The sequence below is a fragment of the Colius striatus genome, chromosome 19, assembly GCF_028858725.1.
Source record: "Colius striatus isolate bColStr4 chromosome 19, bColStr4.1.hap1, whole genome shotgun sequence".
Taxonomy (NCBI): Eukaryota; Metazoa; Chordata; class Aves; order Coliiformes; family Coliidae; genus Colius; species Colius striatus.
The window spans coordinates 290898-309449 of record NC_084777.1 but is presented as its reverse complement, the minus strand read 5'-3'; the positions used below and the strand labels follow the sequence as shown (position 1 = coordinate 309449).

Sequence of the window (18552 nt, the reverse complement as noted above, 5' to 3'; positions counted from 1 at the left end):
GGATTGAGAGCTGGCTGAATGACACAGCCCAGAGGGTGGTGATCAATGGCATAGAATCGAGTTGGAGGACTATGGCCAGTGGAGTTCCACAGGGATGGGTTCTGGGGCCTGTCTGGTTCAACATCTTCATCAACGACCAGGATGAGGGGACAGAGTGACCCTCAGCAAGTTCGCTGATGACACCAAACGGGGAGGACTGGCTGATTCCCCAGAAGGCTGTGCTGCCATTCAGTGAGATCTCAACCGGCTTGAGAATTGGGCAGAGAAGAACCTCATGAGGTTCAACAAGGACAAGTGCAGAGTCCTGCATCTGGGAAGGAACAACCCCATGCACCAGTACAAGCTAGGGGTCAAACTGCTGAAGAGCAGCTCTGCAGAGAGAGACCTGGGAGTTCTATTCATCCATACATCTACCTGGCAAAACTGGGAGCAAGACAGAATCATAATCTTCGGAAATTATTTCTGAAATTATGAGGATGTAAAATGTTCTTTGAGCTCTTAATAGTGTTCAAATGGGAGATATATACTCTGTGTGCTACAGAGAAAAACCAGCACATTGCAGCAAGCCAAGAGAAAACAGACGTGGCTTGGTGTGAAGGCTTCAGCTAAGAAGCTTGGCTGGCAATGATGGCTACTGTCTGCTGCCTCTTCACCTGCCCTGTACCTCCCCATGCTCCACAGGTGCCTCAGTCTCTACAACAGCAAATGCTGTGCCCACATTAGTATCACAGGTACTGAAGGAAGACCAGCAGTAACACCACAAACACACAATGAAATACATTCATGTTTTCTCATGGGGAAATTTAAAGCAATGTATTTGGGTTTGCATTTGCGGTGCAGGATTCAGTGTGCTGGTTCAGCTGATAATATAATAATTACCTAAACTGTGATAATGCAATCATGTGACTGAGCAGTTTGTCTTATTTAATATGAGTATATAAATACTACACTGTTTATAACCTAGCTGCTGGAGACAGCCCTCAAATATTGTCTAATTTCACCTTCCCTTTTGTAATTGATGTGCAGTCACAGTTGACATTCATGAAGGAATGCCAAGAGTATTAAAACCCTTTCAACCCTGCTGATGAGCTGGCTAAAAAAGCCTTTCATTTAGTGGCAAGTAGGAAAAGAAGAGAGTAGACTTCTCTGGCCAGAAGAGTGAAAGCAAAGACAAGATTTACACAGCAAGATTATATTTTATGTTGTATCAGCTGATACAACAGGGTCAGACAAGCTTCTGGGTACACAGGCCTTCTTCAAGTAGCCACATATGAGGACAACAGAAGAGAGAAATTAAAATTGTTGATGAGTAGCAAGGTGAGGAAAAACCTCTTCCACATGATCCTGGCAGTCAGACACTCTCTATCTCATCTGACTTTCCTTTGCAGCACCAGTTTCTTTCTAGACATACTGCTTAGTCCTTGTCCTAGTAAAAAGATATGAAAGAAACCCTGGCTGTTATCTAGTAAGTATCTGCTAAGCACCCCACGAATTTCATGGGATGACCACAGAGAAAAGCCTTTTCTGTCCTCAGTAGCTGTTCTTATCTTATGAGAAAGGATAACTGTGGGATCATGATTTTCTGTGGACTTTTTTGACTTCTCATTATTACATTCTCTGTTTTTCACCTCTTCTCTCAACAAAACCAAGTTATTTATAGTAAAATTGAACCCTTTTTGTTGCCTACCTCCGGACTCGCTGATAATTGTATGGTACCATTTTAAGAATGAGGAGCCCTAGAGCTTGGATCTGTGTAATGCAATTATAACAGGGTTTAGCTTGTTCACCTTACTTTTATTTACCACTTTTATTTGGCCAAGGGCTCCACTTTCTCTACATAAATTGTTCTCCCAAACCATCTGTTCCCCTTGCCAGCACCCAAAATATGTTCTAACACCTCTGTAAGTCTGAGAGCACCCAAGCATCCTACATCCTTACTGTCTGCACTTCCTGAGATTTTACTTTGTGCTGACTCTGCAGACTTACTCAAATGCCACTAGCACCTGCTGAGTACTCCAAGAGTCCAATCCTGGTCTAAACAATATCTGTTGTGCTTTTGCATCTACTTTCATCACTGCAAGCCTTCTAGCACCAGCAGCAACAATGCCAAAAGCACTTTATCACCAAAGTAAAGTTGTATTTTCTTAAAAAGTACTTCAATACAATATTTCAGAGCCACATTTATTATAAAATTCATACTTGATCACAGATAGTGTCCCTTAGGAAGTTCATGTGTATTTCTTCTAAATTGTCTTTTTAGTTCAGTTGCTCTGTAACATTTTCTCTGGCAATCTGACAACGTCTACTGACCACCAGTGACACTACAAATCCAACAAGTTATTGATGGTTTTATGAGCTGTAGCTAAGAGATATCAATTCAGCTAAGGTGTAAATAGCCTTCATGGGCCTCATAAAGTCACCTCTAACATCTGCTCCTTGTAATGCAAAAGGTTGAAGGGAAGCATCTCAGCTCCAAGCCTCTGTCACAGGAACAGGGCTGAGGCACTACCTAGCAATGTCTGCAATATGATAGATATTCATTTGTATATGTCAACAGCTACCCTGAGTGCTGAATATATGCTGGAAGGCATGACAGGGCCATTTCAGTAGAATGCCAGGCATAAGTTATAAATTGTAACATGACTACTTATGATAAGGCAGATTAGCTAGAATTTTACTCTCATAAACACACCTTTCTTCCCAAAAATAAATCTCAAAAGTTTCTGCAATGTGGCAGAAGTCATCTTGGTCATATGAGTAGTTTTACCCAAGGTGAAATGATTGGTTAAGAGGCTGCACGCTTGTTTTTTCCACTACTGTATAGCCCATTTCCAATCCACTCCGTGCTAAGATCTGAGTGTGCAGATCCCTCCCAGTGTTTTGAGTTTATACTGGGAGCTGGCTCTTCACCACCGCTGCTTTTTGTATACCTATTGTCAACACTGACAAATGTGCAAGTCTTCCTTCAAACAAGAACTGGAAATATTACTGGGATTATCTTACTTGTCAACGTCACTACCCAGTCACTTAACAATCACTCAAAGAAATGATATAAAATACCACTTTTTCACATAGATGAATAATAGAGTGTTTGTCAGTCACTTCTAGGCTGACTGAGCCCCTTTAACTCTCTGAAACCAGAGTCCTTTTTTTTTCCTAAACCTCCCGAGAAAATGTTGACAAAATAGGCAATTTTCTGTAATTTCTCTGCTAGCTTCTGTCAGCACAAGAGGCAGTCAGAGCCCGCTCATTTCAGATAACACCACGGGGTAACCTTTGACATCTACCCCCTCTCTGCCTTTGGAGGCTCCTCTAAGTGCAACAGTTGTGTCTTTCAGGTTGCAGGATGCAGGCCCACAATCTGGGCTCTTGTTCGCTGAAGGCAGCCTTTGTTTCCCAGCTGACTAAGAAGCTCTTATAAAAGGGATAAGAAATGTAGTTAATAGCTTGAGAGTGGCCTAATCATCGGCTGCTATTACCCCTCCAATATTAGAGAAGATGACAGACCTATCAATAACAGAGCCCCAGGTGAGGTACGGGAGCTGATAACGTGAACTTTGGCTTGATCTTTGCTCTGCAGAGCACAGCACTTATTTGAAAGAGAAACCAGAATCTATTTTTTTCTTCATATTGTGCCAAAAATCATTCAGCTGAGCAGCTTTTGTCGTGTTTTTCTATCTTAAACCACAGTGATTTGACCAATTTCATTTATAAGCAGAGATGAAAACTTAAGAACTCTCCTATCAGTCTACATAAGCTGGAGATAGGCACCTATGTACCTGTGTCCTCTTATGTGATACTAAAATGAGGTGAAATGAGACAGCAGGTCTCCATGTGCTACTCACTTTATGTACATGTGAGTGCAGTCACATACATACAGAGACCTGCACACACATGCACCACACATCTATTGGTTTCCAAGAAGTTAACACTTCCTTGAGTAAGCAACGTATGAAAGTTAAACATATAGCAAATGCACTGTAATGCCACCTTAATAGTTATGGCAAACACAAGCAAAAGCTACAGACTAATGTAATTGGATATATTCTTGCTTAAAAAAAGGCTCAGGCACACTGTCAGAGTCTCTTTTAGTACAGTAAAATCTCAGAAGTTATTACCCTGGGTCTTGTCTCCATATATCCCAGTGGTCAGCAGTACTTGTTTTGAAGGAAGTACAGAAGCTCTGCATTAAGAGATGGAGAAGTCATCATATCTTTCTCAATCCACATTAAATCACATGCTACCCACTATTTATAGGAATGTCTTTCACAAAGTATCTTGTTAAAATCTGGATAAGAAGAGCTTCCCATGTCACTGAGCTCCATATCCATGTGTATGTTCAGATACAGTGAAAATCTTCCTGTTCTTGAGATACAAGACAAGATAGACACATCCTCATCCATATTTTTGTCTCAGCTCCATGTTCTCATCTTATCTTTGGAAAGCATAAGTCATGCTGCTGGATTCAGTGTTAAAAACAGCAGTGTGCTTGTAGTCTGGGGCTCTTGCTCAAGTAGCAGGTACTGGGACCAATTCACCTTTTGTCACAACACTGAGAAACCCAGGATGTAAACCTTGGAGTCCTTAATAGGCAGCTGCATGCTCCCATTTTGTTGCACTGAATGAAGCTTACTGTTCAGAAGAGATCACAGCTAAACAGTTTTTCTTCATTGTCAAACTATGTTTAGTTTGGTTTGTTAAAAAAAATAATCTCTTTAATCCTTTCCTTTTGAAATAAGGGAACCTTTACTATAGCCAAAGTGGATGTTGTTTTTAAACAGCTACAGTCTTTTGAGAATGGCTTTGTTTTCATTGGGTATTTAACTGGAGTTTTGTTACTAATGCTCAACTTAGACTAGGTAAAGCCAATATAATACTTTCCCGAAATATTACTCAGAACTACTTAGGCTAATATTTCGAAAGCCAGAATTCTTAAAGAAGCTAAGGATACAATCTCAAATGGCTCAGAGCCACATACCACAAAGTCTGATGCTAAAACTGTTTTTTACTCTAAGAAAGTTCTGTGTTCTGAAGCTACTGAGGCAATTTTGGCATCAACTCCTGTGGGGGCAGCCTTTTCCTAACCATTGGTCATGGCAGTCTGAAAAACATAAGAATTCATAATCCTAACACTCATAAGAAGATGCAGTGAACAGATTGGGATCTAAACCCAAGGAAATGTGAGCCCAAGAAGAAATAATCCCTTTGAACGTCAGCAGCATGCAAAGGTGAAGCAGCCATTCCAGCTGCACTCAGAGGCCTTCTGTGATTTTCTGGCTCAGATGATTAAGAACTCTCTGCAGAGAGACTGCTCCATCCAGCTACTGCTGCCTTCATCTAGGAGCTCAGAGAAGAGCAGTTTTGATCTGGAAGGTGCAGTAGTTCCAGCCGTTAAGGCCTTAGCATCCATGCCCTGTGCACAAAGCAGCCAACAGCCACAGCCCTTGCTGGGCATGGGGATCTTGTCTTGACAGAGCTAACCCTGCTTCAGGTCCATGGAGCCAGTGTCTCAGCAGAGGGCCAAGCACCAGCCACCTTCCAGCTCCAAACTGAGACAAACCGCTGACACTTCAGAAAGGCTTTGGGGATGTGCCTGCAGCACGTGCTGTGGCGCTGTGGCGGCCTGGGTGTTTCAGCCTCTCAGTGTCGTGCCTGAAGATGACAGTCGGCCTGCAGTCTTGCCACGTGCACAGCACAGCCATATGCAAATAAGGCCTGGAAAAAGAACCAAGGATCAGCAAGATGTCGACCAATTTGGCTGTGGTTTTCACAGGCAGTTTTAGTCAATATGCATCCTGGCAGCTGACATGTCTTGTTCAGCCTAGGTTGTGCATTTGGAACATTGTCCTTTCTTTGCTACACTCTGTCTGTTTTCTGTGAGTGAGGCAGGTTTGAAATTTCTGTTGTGCCGCAGCAATACCATTAGTTATATTAACTATCCTACACCCAGAAACGACATTCCTAAATATCTCCAAATTAGCCTTTTTATTGAAATCAATAAAGGAGAAAATACATGACACTAAACTATTTGGTGGCAGCTTTGTTATAAACTCATTACTGGAAAAACAGCAATTGGACAGACCTTTAACCACTGTCATTGATTCCAGCACAGTGAGAGTGATATATTGAGTTAATCAGTGAAGTTTCTGCGGTTAGCAGTGTCTGTATGCTGCCCTACTTAGGACTCAGCAGATGGCTAGGAAAACTTTCCATGTGCAGGGCAGTTGTAGGCGAGGTAGCAGTCTCACAAAAGCAAAAATTACACCACCAGCACAGAACCACACAGACTGATCTTAAAGGCAGTGTTTCACATTCTAGAAAAACTAGGGAGGAAAAAAGAAAAACAACTAAAAAAACCTCCAACCTGCAATTCCAGTGCCTGAATGGCTGGCAACACTCACTTTGGCTTCTGTAGCCGTTTAACCTTGTGGGTGACTTGCTTGTGCATTTACCCAACACCACATCTGGTGGTGTTGTAGAAGTCAGACCTGCTCACCTTTAATGCTGGGGCCTTCAGCTGATGCCTTTGCTCAGCCTGTAAGGTCCATGAGTACAGTACATAGACGTAAAGAGCAGGCCCTGAATAAGCAGCTTCCACCATACTTCACAGCCTGTTCAATTCTGCAGAGATTTGCTTTCAAGAACAAGCAGAAGTTTCAAAGGATACATTCATACAGGTGATTTTTGTAGGTCTGATCCTTTTTGATCCTTACTGTCAGTGCTATGATGAAATTTTCAGCCCCTTGAACACTGGTAACTTTCAGGGCTATGTATCTAAGGAATGGTTAACATCACTGTTTCAGTGACTAGATTTTTAAGTTCCATTTGTGTTCCTTGGAATTCCTTTTTCATTGAGAGTGCTGCAAGAGATGAGATGGCATCAGTATTAATACAATGCTCTACGTCTCATTCTTGTCTGCATGTCAGAATTTAGACAGTAAAACACTTAAAATAAGATTTGTTTCACAAGAAAGTACGAATTGAATTTTTGCAGGTATCCAGTCTCTAGGAGCTTTAAAGAGATAGAATCTGATAACAAATTATTCTTTCAGAAGCCTGATATCAGTTTATTTCTAAATACATATTTACTTGCAGGCATTTGGCACCAAGTTGCTTCTTTGAAAATACCAGGATACAGCACATGATGTCAAATTGGTTTTTAACATCCCTTTTGCCCGTGATGCCCCTAGATAAGCATCTTCTCCTAAGTGCCTGTGCAGTAAAAAAAAAAAAAAAAACAGCACAAGAAATTCTGACAGAAAGTGACTCTATTGAGTAAAGAAGAAATATCTGAGAATAGGCACATTTTTGGGGACATATAACACAGAATTTTCCTTTTTTATCCACTCTCAGAAAATCTCAACATAAACCACAATTTATAAGTGAATTTCAAAGTGCTTCCAGACATATTTACAGTTTATGTGCACCTGCCTTTCACTTGCTACTGGAACAGGGTGAGGCAGAAGAGCCCGTCTCCCTCCAGCTTCTCAGCACACCCTTTGGCATCCCACAGGCACACACAGCAGCTGGGTCTGCAGCCTGCCGGAGACGTGTGTTCTGCATGTCACTGGTGGCAGGCAGGCCAATGATAGATTTACCAAAGGCAACATCTCAACAACAAAGATGCATACTGCCCCTGTTTGCTGTATTAAAGCTGAGCTAAAATGTTTTTCTGTTCTATAGATTTTTTTAAATGGATTTTCCCATATAGACACTAACTTATTTTTACAGAATTTTGTGAGGATACTCCAATTCAGCATAGCGAGAATTAATTCTATTTACTCAAATGAAAACCAACTATTTCCCTTGGGAACCTTTATGGGTTTCTCCTAGGGTGAAATTCACTATTTTTACATTAAAACATAGTTAACTGTTGCCAAAGTTGTTAGGTTTCTTTGTATTTTACAAAGTAACTATTTTATATTACAGTAATAAATAGCTTTTTTTTCCCAAGGAAAAACAGCAAGCACATTGAAGCAAATGTGAGAATATACACTTGTAAAATTTTCTTGAGATCAAAAGCACATCAAATTTCTGATACAGGAATAAATGTATATAACCTCAGAACACTCCTTTCCAAATACCAGAGATATGGAGTTAAAGCAAGACAATTAATTAGACTAAAATTTTCCAGGAAGATTTCACCTATTTCATGGACTAACAAGGCACAGCCTTGCGTCATAATATTACCTTTTCTTCTTTTTACCCTCTAAACAAAAAAAATTGTGTCAATTGCCTCCTGGACAAGCCAAATTTTTCACAGAATTCTGAACACTGCCACACAGTTGAAATTTCTTACCCTTTTGAAAACATATTAAACTATAACAGTTGCTTTGGTAAACATATACACAAACTCAAAGACATAGGTATTCATGCAGACACACAAAATTGCCTTCAAAAAGGGACTAAAATTGATATTGGTAGAACAGGAAATCATGCAAATCTAGAAGCAACAGCATAGTGATTTTCAACTTATTTGAGCTAGTACAAGTGGACATGCAAGAGCCCATCTCTTGAACATAATGAGCATCCTCAGGTCATCAAGCTGCATTGCTATATTCTGAAAAACCTGATAAGTAAGCACTGCCACAGCCAGCTGCACACCTATGGAAGGAGAGCTGTAATTTCATTTCCACATTACTCAACAGACTGGCAAGCTGTTCTAGGGCCTGTTTATGGATAGGTTTCAAAGAAGCTCATTCAGAATTGCCACCATTTATGAGAGGGCTTTGTAGAACCCATTCTGTGAGATTTGAGATGCCTCTATTTCCCTGTGATAGAAGACCAGGGCAGGAACCCATCATGAAAACTGAACAAGTTTTCAACTTTTCAGAATCGCTCCTGGAGCTAAAATTTCAGCACTCATTTCAAAAATTTGGGCCAGGCTCCAAGTGCTCCGCTAAAAATTGTTCACACATTTTTTCATATAACCTTTTAATGTAAAAATCATACAGGGCAGATGCCATGAATTGAAAGAGAACTGCTCCCTGTTAGCTGCACCTTGGCACTCTCAATCCTCCACTCCATGGTAAAAAGCACTGCTGCCAGTTACCAGGAGAGTGTCTCAAATCACTGTGTGTGAGAATTGCCCCAGTCCCCTGGCCCTGTGCACTCCCTATGGCTCTAACCAGGCCCCCAGGAAAGACATGAGCTCTGCTGGATCCCATTCCAAAATTCCAAACAAGGGATTACTTGGTAGCAGCTTAAAATTCTGCTTCCCTGTTTAAATTAATCTGATTTTTTTCATGTTTCAGATTGCAAACATTTGGATTTGCAAGACTTCTACTTAGCATAACGAGTAGCATCTTTCTGCTACATAAGATCTGCGTAATATTTTTCATCTACAACATTTGAACTTTACTGGCCTTTAGAAATACAATTTGGATTAAAAAGATAAGTCAGGATTTTCAGTAACAAGTTTAAGACTCGCAGTCAGGTCTTACGACTGAAGGACTTTCCAGCTTATGGTACAAGAAAATCTTGTTCTCAGGCCATTCTACTAAGGTAGAGGTACTGTAGTTTTCTGGTAGCAACAGCAACAATTAGTCTCTTACTCATATGTCCTGAGCTAAGATTTGGTTTTGTTTTTTTTCTCCACTCCCTCCAGTTTTCTACTATCAAATCCCCTGGCATTTAAAACTTCCGGCGGGATTGTTGTTTCTTCTTGACCCTCTGTCCTAGAATGTTATTAACAATTTGATTCCCTACATCCTCAGTTCCCAGTGATCAAAGCTGTAAGAACTTGGGTCCGATCTCCATCGAACTTTTAAACTGTGAAGTGCTTTGAGATCCTGCAGAATCAGAGCAAACGATTTTTTCACTCCTGAAAGGATGCGACAAGAAACTAGTCATATATTGGTCCAGTATTCTCTTGGATATCTAGGAAATTTGGGAAAGATTCAGAGGGTTTCCAAGGTTAGAAACACAGTCAACAGCAGCATACTGTACATCTTGCAAAAAGTTCCTCAACTACACATTTTACTTTAAAACTATATCCCAGTCTTCAAGTTCCAGGATAGTGGCTTCTCTGGAGACAGTTTGGGGGTGTCACGCTTTGATCCTTCATTCAGTTCATAAGAAAGGAAAAAAAAGGCAAGGAAAGGATTTTTTTTAAATAGTCAAGTGTCCCTCATTCCCGTCACATTGCAGAGTAAACTACACCTGATTTCAAAGTGAACAAAAAGAGATACTGCTGTAAAGTTCACAGACGCAAACCCTGATGTAATATTGGAAAAGGCTAAAGTATTTATTGTGGGAAATACGTAAACACAAAGGTTAAAATAGCTTATACAGTGCACTGTAATATGAAATGTGTTCAGATATAAATATAAAAATCATGTTTTGAAAATACAAATCAGGAGAAAAATACAGATACTGTGTATTCCAAAACTTCTCAATTTCGGTCACTGTATGATTTTTTATCATTGATCCCATATCCAACAAAATTAGATTTACTGTCCGTGCTTCTTATGAAATTGCGCAGTGGCTGCTGCTTTATTCCTCTCCAGGACAGTAAAAAGCAATAAAATTCTTGCAGATTTCAACAGCAGGCAATTCAATAAAAGGCTATGTATATTTTATAAGTACAATAAAGACAAGTCTATAGCTGAACCATAAATGGTTTTTTGTTTAGTTTGTTTGTTTTCCGTAAGCATCCTTGTTGGAGTATGTTTTCAACACAGGTTAGTCTTCTCAACTTACAGCTTTCCATTTTTGGGGAGAAGCAGAACAAAATTTATATCTTTATAATGTATTATTTAAAATTTCCTCAAGGGACTTCATAATGTGTATCTGTTTAAAATTTAAAGGTGTTGTGAAACTCAATACTTTCCTGTTCTTGATTAATGCTATAAAATTTTATATATAAATTTTGTTACATTGTAAAGTGTATCTATCTTATCACTGTGGCATTCCCTTTTTTATGATCAAATAATAAATATTTGATACATCCATAACTGTTTCTTAAACTTGCATTAATTCTCAGATATTTTTAATTCTGCAATAATATAAGATAATGTGGAGATTAATCGATTGGTGTGTTCCTGAATGACAGTGCTACAATAGATTTTGTGAAAGCGCCTGTCTGCTGAAGTATAAAATTTTATACACATAAAACACAAACTTAAGGGCATGCAAATGAACTACTCTGCATAATTAGAGATGTGTAATTTTTTTTCTCTCACTTGAAGAAAGAAATTTAAAAGCTATGAAAAAAAAATATGCTCCCTATTTTCAGTCCCTAGGATAAGCTCTCCAGCACCGAAGATCTGTAGGAGGTTTATCTGAGCTGGGAGTGTAGCATCAAAACCCAAGTTTCCTGGAGAAGGAAACTTGTCTATGCATTTGCATAGTATCCACAGTTACCAGAAGTTGTCTGAGTAATTTGCTAGTTAAAGCCTGACTTGTATATTAAGGTACTAACTACTGTCACCTTATTAGACTACATGAGGACACAAAGTTTCAGAGTATCTGAACACTATGGTACAGACCTAAATACATTTTCTCATCATCATGGTGCAGCTAAAGCTTTTATTGTGTTTACTGTAAGAATTATAAACAAAGATGTTTTGTTTATCAACAGAAAGTGATGTAGAATATCTTTATCTCAAAATAAGTATGCTTTGAAAAGACACTTATCACACAGAACCACAGAATCTTTTTAGAACATTATATTTCTCATTAGAAAAAGTGTGAAACTCATCTCCTTAAAAATAAATTATTTAAATCAATCACAGCAAGGAGTATAGAGGAAGAAAAAAATCACACTATTATAAAAAAGCATTAAGGGAAAAAAATTATAGTCACTAAACTTAGAATGATCAAGATGTGAGTGAGGGGAAAAAAAAAGAAAAGAACGAGAGCTATGGACTCATCTCAGATTTCTGTTCCCAAATTGTTGGTAATTTGAAACCTGCTCCTAGATACCATCCATGTCATCAGACCTAGTACTCAGAGTTTGGCATCCAAGTGCTAAACTGTTCCTAAAATACGTGCAGCCTTTTGCTTTCTGCGAAAATCTAATGATAAAATTCTCCACTGGCATTGTGTTTTAATACCTCAAGACATGTAATCCGGTGATTGTATATTTCTATATATTTTGACTTTAAACTTCCTTTAAATGTTAGGGGAATTTATATCAGAAGCATTAGACATAATTGCTTTTCTCCTTTCAAAATAACTTTTATCTATTCAAAGCAGATTTACCATTGGAAAAACACTGAGTCACAGTGGGTCTATACAAGTACTGATACTTACATACCATGCAGGACAGCAGAGATTCAATCCCAGATCCAGGACTGTGGTGCTTGCCAGAACGTCTCACTAGCTTGCCTGAAGAAGCAAAAAAGCCAAAGTTCTAAGGTTACTCATTTTCACTGGACCAGTTCTTACAATGGGTGGTTCAATTTTTTTCAGAGGTTTTATAACCTCTCAAAAGGGCACATTTACAATATTCTGATATGGATATGGAAACATACCAATGCTACAGTGTTACACTGAATTTCTCACTACCAAATTTATTTTGATTCCCTGTAGAATAGTCCACTGTATTAAATAACTTGTATTCTGTGCACATTAAAAAGACAGATACATAAGGTGCATTTCCAAATAGGAAGAACTAATAAAGCCATGTCCTAGCACGGGGGGGGGGGGGGGGGGGGGGGGGGGCAAATAAAAATTCCTCATCTATTAGCAAACACCAGATCATCAGAAAGTACTCTATATAAACTATGAAATTAGTTTATACAGAGCACTGATGAAAATGTGGCAACATAGATCCAGTCTCCCAGCTCAATACACCTGTCCTGACACAAATGAAGATGCGTCTAACAAAGCTCAAAAAGGAAAGGATCCTGCAAGCTGAAGAACTGTCAGTAATGACTGACATCTCACCCCAAAGGACATAGCTTCCCAGAAGCACGATTTTTCCTTAGCTGGAATTCAGTCATGGATCTAAATTGCATTAGTGAAAGATGGAAGTAATGGTGATTTTTAGCACCAATATTCTCTCTCAGTGATGTGAAATCACGGTGCAACTGCATGTCAGAATACAAAGCCTTAACCCATAACTCACAAAGATTCCAACTTAGTCCAGTAATCTATGCCAAGCAACTAAGAGTTTTAAATCAGACGTGCCTGCTGGGAAAATTAATTTGGGGTGTTGTTTGGGGTTTTTTTAAATTAATTTTAAGAAATGCTTCATAATCATTGCAGGATTCAGTCCTGCAATGAGAGAATATGATGAGTCCTTTAACGAGCTAAGCTTTAAAGAGCTGGCAGTGCTATCACACAAAAGGAGCATTTCAAGTATTTGGCTTTGGAGATCACAAGCATCACACTTCAAAATTATTTCTTTTGTACAGATAGGGTGTTTCTATTTTCCAGTAGTAAAAGGAAATGCTTTACATTATTTTTGGATGGTTTAAAAGTAAGCAAAAGCAAAAATTTCCAACTGTTCAACTCAATTCAATGTCAAGAGTGGCCAGATGGTGCCATGTGGGAATAAAATAAAAGTCCCTTCAACAGCACAAGCTTCTGGGACAGTGTAGCAAAAGCTCTGGGAATGACAGTATCTCTGGGTTCCTGCTGACCTCAGCGGGCCCTAGAGACGCATGTGACCATCAGGACTCAGCACATGAGCAGCAACCAGGAAACATCCCCAAAGGCTGCTAAAAGAAGGAACAGCCAATAGGCAAACATTCTTTTAAATTAAGTTAATTCTCCCTAAAAAAGAAAAAAACATGAAGAGAGACAAGCTTATGAACCACCTGCAGTCTCCACGCAATTGGTATCCAAGGAATAATAAGTCTTCATGTTGGGCCAGTTATTTTATCTCTGCAAAAGTGCCTTGGTAAGAGAAAGAGACCAGCTTTGTTGCCAACCAGCTTTTTAGACAGTGTCCTGCTTCTTGCCTTCTCAGTACATTTATTTAGTAAGCACCAGAGAAAACAAAACCAGCTGCAAAAAACATCCACAAAAACCAAAACCAGCCTGGATGGGAATTTGACATATTTATCAAATATGTAACTTCTGAAACATATGTGCAGTGTTAGCATTGCATCCACCAAATCAGGAGAAAGGAGGGAGGCCAAATATGTGATGTTAAATATGCAAGTGCCAGTGCCCCCTAGCTATGAGCAAACCTTTTCAGTTGGACCTCTTAACACAAATATCTCACTAATTGAAGGTGCATTTTGTGTAATACATTACAATTCTATTGTTCTCATTTTAACGCTGGTTACCACAACCACTAGCCTTATGGCTGTTGTTTGTGCTACCAATTAAAATGCAAAGTAAACTTGGACATGCTAGCCATTTCTATAATGTTAGCTTTAGATAAGGCTAACTATGAAAGTGTGACATAGCGAAGATCTTGTATTTGCCATTCCTAAACTGTGGATTTGTCATGGTTTAACCTCAGCCACTTGAAAGAACAAAGAACCACACAGCCACTTGATCACTCCTCCACCACCATCCCACCTTGTTGAGATCAGCACAATGTAATAACTCAAATAAAATACAACAACAAAAATAACAATAATAATATAATAATAATGATTGTAATTAAAATAAATATAACAAAAAAGAGAGAAACAAAATACAAGAAAAAACAAGTGATGCCCAATGCATCTGCTTACCACTCACTCACCAATGCCCAAGCAGTGATCTGCACCTCCCCACCAACTCCCCCCAGTTTATATACTGGCCATGATGTCCTGTGGTATGGAATAGCCCTTTGGCTAGTTCAGGTCAGCTCTCCTGGCCATGCTTCCTCCCAGCTCCTTGTGCACTCCCAGTCTACTCTCTGGCAGGGCAGGATGAGAAGCAGAAAAGGCAAAACATCCCTGTGTTATCAACATACTCCTCAGCATAAATTAAAAATGTAGTCCCGTACCAGTTGCTAGGAAAAAACATTAACTCTATCCCAGGACAGGTTTGAGCACATTCTTCTGCCACCCAGAGACACAATTAGATTATCAGGCTTCAGAGCTTGCCTTGATATTGCTCAGGAAAAGAACTGTCATAGCTCTCAAACATATTGTAGGTAGGCATATGTTCTCAGACAGTCAGACCCACAACAACTTTCTATCACAGGAGCTGGCTTCTCAATAAAGGAGAATCAGCTTTTAGAAGAAAAAGAGACAGATGGAATGAAATGGAACGCAAGATGTGTATATTTTAAAGATATTTCCTACCTACAAAGATGATGCTAGAAAGAAAATTATATTACTTCTATGCATTTGGAAAAAGTAGAACCTATTGCCTCTTCATCAAGTAACATTAGAAAGACAATGAAGATGATAGAGGACAAACCAAAAATAGATGCAAACGTAGGTTTTTATAACAACAACTCTAGTTTTGCTATGGTTTATGAATGCCCTTCTACTGTTCTCTGCTGTCAGTTATGTTTGAAATCCTTTTCCAGTCTTCATGTACAAAACTTCTTCATTTAAATCCTTTCTCAAAACCCTCCTGGGTTAAGACACATTTGAGTATATGTCTCCCCAATACAGTAACAAGAGAGCTGTTTCTCATTTTACAGGTTAGAAACTGAAGCTCAGAACATTTACATGGCTTGCTCAAGGCAATCTGGTACAAAGAGACTTGTTCAGCTCTGCTCAAGCTGTGGGGCCACCGCAGAGCAACCTCCTCCATGCTGTTGGCCAATTTCAGTCAGAACTCAGGCCATAGAGATTGGGCACATAATCCATCAGACTTAAACACCAAGAATAATTTTACAGTCACCAGGGAGGAGGGGAAAAAAGTCTGCAGCAGGCTTAGATTCATATTTTTAGTACATGAAGTAACATCATCTAGGGAAGTAATTTGGTACCACCCTCAAAAGATAACCAAATTCAATTGAATTGTTTTCAATATTCCAAAGACCTGAATTAGCCCCTGTGGAATAGCATGCTCTCTCTCTTCCCTTCTCTGTGTTAACATGTTGCTAAGTCAAAGAATTTATCTCCATTGTTTTTGCTTGGGTGAAATTTTCAGAAGGCACAGGACAGCACTTCCACAGCCTGTAACTGATTCAAATCAGTGTGATGCTACTGAACACCAGACCTTGGCCATGCTCTTTTCCTTAACGGTAAGGAAGTTTGAAGTTTCTGGTGTGGAGTTTTGACAATGAAAATGGTAAGCAAGTGCAGGCTCCTCCCTTATGGTGTGAGAGCAGGATCCCTTATAAATATCCACAGCATGTATTTTGTCTGTATGTAATATTCCCCCAGAATCACATAATCATAGAATCGTTTCAGCTGGAATAGACCTTTAAGCTCATTGAGTCCAGCCTTTGTCCCAGCCCTATCAACCACCAGCCCATTTCCTTAAGTACAACATCCAACCATCTCTTAACACCCTCCAGGGACAGTGACTCCACCACCTCCCTGGGCAGCCCGTTCCAATGCCTGACAACTCTTTCAGGAAAGAAATTCCTCTTCAGATCCAGCCTGAACCTCCCCTGGTGCAACTTCAGGCCGTTTCCTCTTGTTCTATTGCTTTTGACTAGGAAGAGCAGACCAACCCCCGCCTCGTTACAACTTCCTTTCAGGTAGTTTTAGAGACTGAGAAGGTCTCCCCTGAGCTGCCATTTCTCCATGCTCAACAGCCCCAGATCCCTCAGCCGTTCCTCATCTGAGACGTGCTCCAAACCCTTTCCTAGCTTGGTAGAAGCCTCTGATGAGTCGAATATAGCCGAAGTCTTTGTGATGCATTTAAAATCCAGACACTATCGTCTGTTCTCTTTTTTAAAGAAACAATAATTAGCCACCACAAGCACCAAGTTTGGGCGGGTTTGTCGCGAGGAACCGCGCGCGCTCGGGCACTGCCGCCGCGCATGGCCGCTCCGCTCCGGCAGGGGGCGCCCCGGCCTCGCGCGCCATCTGCTGGGCCGGGCGATCCCGGCAGACGCCCCGCCCCGCGCAGCCGCCACGGCCCGGCCTGAGGGCCCAGCCCCAGCAGCGGCCCAGCCTGCAACTCGGCCTGAGGGCCCAGCCCCAGCAGCGGCCCAGCCTGCAACTCGGCCTGAGGGCCCAGCCCCAGCAGCGGCCCAGCCTGCAACTCGGCCTGAGGGCCCAGCCCCAGCAGCGGCCCAGCCTGCAATTCGGCCTGAGGGCCCAGCCCCAGCAGCGGCCCAGCCTGCAACTCGGCCTGAGGGCCCAGCCCCAGCAGCGGCCCAGCCTGCAACCTGGCCTGCGGGCACAGCCCCAGCAGCGGTAACAGCCCCAGCAGTGGGCACAACCCAAAACCTGGCCAGTCATCTTTAAGCTGCTCGAACGCCACCGCCTGAAACGTATTCGGTAGTAGGCAACAGAAATTTCAGCAAATGACGTTCCCTGACACATAGCTTTATAGATGCATGGAACTGCAATTTCTTTTCCTTGAAGACCATTTTGTAAGGAACATCAAGTACTACATGTGCAGCTAAAATGAAAATCTTCATTATTTCCAAGTAAACTCAGAGAATCTAAACAGGGCAAGATGGTAACGTGTTTTGAGTCACTGATTATGTCCAGGACTGAAAATTATTTTGATGGGTTTTCACTTATAAAGAAGACTCTGACATGTTTTCTAATAAAGCTAAACCAAATGAGAAATTTCTGAAAGAAAAATAAAATGGCAGCATCCTTGCTTAGCTCACTTCTTACAGACACGGAACACAGATCTTTTGCTGCATCCTTAACAATTGCAAGAAAACCTCACATCAGCTAGCATGAACAGAGCCTATACTTGAATCACAGAATCACAGAATGCAGGGGTTGGAAGGGACCTTTAGAGATCACCTAGTCCACCCTTTCTTTTCGTAAACATGAGATTGCTGCACATTCATCTCATGATGCGTTTCTACACACCATCTACATACCATCTACATTTCTACATACCATCTGATTCTAGCTATCAATGTTCTGTGTGGCAATCAGGTGCTCAAAAATCACTTTCTGTATTCTGAAACCAGTTGAAGATGTGATTGCAGAGTAAAAATAGATAACAATTTCTGTATTCTTCAGGGGATTCCAAGAACATTCAGTTCCACCCGGGTTTCTCAGCAGCACCTGCATCCCCAGAGGCTGGCGTTCTGTATTTCTTTTTATCGCCATCTGTAGCAGTACCGGCCTTTGCCACTTGACCGTTACCTTTAGGCCAGCTCAGATTTCCCGATGGAGTTCTAGGAGCATGCTGTTTCAGGTATCCATAACCACGGCCCCACCGAGACGCCCCTCAGACACGCGAGCGCCGTCACCATCCCGCGCGTCCAGAGACTCCTCGGAGACATTTAAAAAACAAGCGGCGCGTGAAGCGCCAAGAACGCCCCAAAGAGCCGGCGCAGGGCGGGGCTGAGGGAACGCTCTGGGCAGAGCGGCTCTTCCGCAGGGGCGGCGGCGGCGCGGCGCGGCGCGGCGCGGCGCGGCACGGCGTGAAGCCGCGAGCAGCGGAGGCGTCGCCGCACGGACGCGGCCGAGAAGCGCGGACGCTGTGGGGAGCGAGCGCTTCGGGGAGCGGCCGCCGCGAGGAGCGAGCGCAGCGCCGCACGGGCGGCAGCGAGGGGGCGCC

General features: G+C 41.3%; 1 long non-coding RNA gene across 3 annotated transcripts; it reads right to left on the bottom strand.

The window, feature by feature from the left end:
• Positions 1–1155: 1155 nt before the first annotated feature.
• Positions 1156–18493, bottom strand: LOC133627264 (uncharacterized). 3 transcript variants are annotated; one of them, XR_009820049.1, is made up of 4 exons: positions 17883–18493; positions 12260–12330; positions 6497–6860; positions 1156–5715 (listed from the first exon to the last, which is right to left on the bottom strand). It is a non-coding gene; the product is annotated as an uncharacterized LOC133627264 (long non-coding RNA). The 3 variants fall into 3 exon arrangements; XR_009820048.1 differs by having other exon boundaries at positions 12256–12330; positions 18135–18493; XR_009820047.1 differs by having other exon boundaries at positions 18135–18493.
• Between the last annotated feature and the right edge of the window lie 59 nt (positions 18494–18552).